This window comes from Echinops telfairi, unplaced genomic scaffold (assembly GCF_000313985.2).
Source record: "Echinops telfairi isolate 266 unplaced genomic scaffold, ASM31398v2 ScPeMD7_7468;HRSCAF=8506_0, whole genome shotgun sequence".
NCBI lineage: Eukaryota > Metazoa > Chordata > Mammalia > Afrosoricida > Tenrecidae > Echinops > Echinops telfairi.
Window position 1 is genome coordinate 45,922,464 of NW_022111369.1, and position 1,510 is coordinate 45,923,973.

Below are 1,510 nucleotides of genomic sequence, written 5' to 3' on the forward strand. Positions count from 1 at the left end.
CATTAAAGGGCTAGAGGAATATTGCCTGCTTTGTTGGTGCTATACTGCACCCTGACTGGCTTGTCCCTTCCTTGTGACCCTTCTTTTAGGGGAATTTCCAATTGTCCACAGGTGGGCTTTGGGTCTCCACTCCGTCCCACCACTTTTGCATCCATATGATTGTTTTGGGTTTTCTGATGCCTAATACCTGATCCTGTCAACACCTCCTGATCACACAGGCTGGTATGTTCTTCCATGTGAGCTTTGTTGCTTCTCAGCTAGATGGCCACTTGTTTATCTTCAAGCCTTTGAGACCCCAGGTGCTACATTTTTTGATAACCAGGCACTATCAGCTTTCTTCACTACAGTAGCTATGTACTCATTTTTTGTTCTGTGATCATGTCAGGAAGGTGAGCATCACAGAATGCCAGGTTATTTGAACAAAGTGTTCTTGTATTAAGGGAGTACAAAGTCCATCTGCTACCTTAATACTTAACATATAATATGTGTACATAAATCTATGTCCCTATTGTTATATATGAATATATTTATATATGTACGTGCCTATATTTATACCTCTATAAATGTATGTTGACTCCTAGTTCTTTGCTCTTTTTCCTTTTCCTTTCCTCTTACCCCACTATCATATTTGACCTTCATTCAGCTTTTAATAATTCTCTTGGCTACATGCACTTGATCAAGCCTCATCAGGCTTTCTACGCACTCCTTGCCATCGATTTTAGATCACTTGTTCCCTTGTCTCTGGGTTTTTAAGCTCCCCACTTACTTTCCCCTACCTCCACTTCTCCCATACCCCGCCCCCAAACCATCAGTCTTGTTGGTTTCTCCTCAGGTCTCCCACATGGAAAGCAAGAATTAAACTACTAAACCACTACTGTCCCTTTAGCTCTAAAAGGTCTGAAATACCAACAAGCCTTTAAAGTTATCTTGTTTGTACATGATAAGTACATGTATGCTTTCCTGTCAAAGTGGGGAATGCACCAGTCTTTTCTTCCCCTAATACAAACTAATAGTGGGTCAAAATGATCTTTCTGGGGGGAGGGAAAAAAAAAAAGATCTTTCCTTGCCTTTATCCTATTATTGAATAAGTAATGAATATATCCCATTACTTCTCTCTAGAAGAGAAAATAAGATTTATATAAGAATCCCAGACTTTGTGTGCAACCCTAAAGCTATGTGATAACCCTTATCTGATGACATGGCTATTGATATTAATAGTATAATGCAAACTTAAAGTGTTCAATTATTATATGGAGAATCACGATGATTCAGTCCTGTGCATATAGGAGCCAAGTTAAGATTGTGGTTGACAAGTAGGTCAAACCCATAACCAATATCCTTGCAGAAAAGGTATTTCCTTATTTGAAAGTGATGAGGCTGCCTTTGTCAAATCAGGATTAATTGTACTCAATCTTCAAGTAATGCCAGGGCATGGCAGAGGTGTGTGCTAACAGTTTTATCATTTTGAAATTCCTATCAGATATTATACCAAACATATTCATTTTATTAA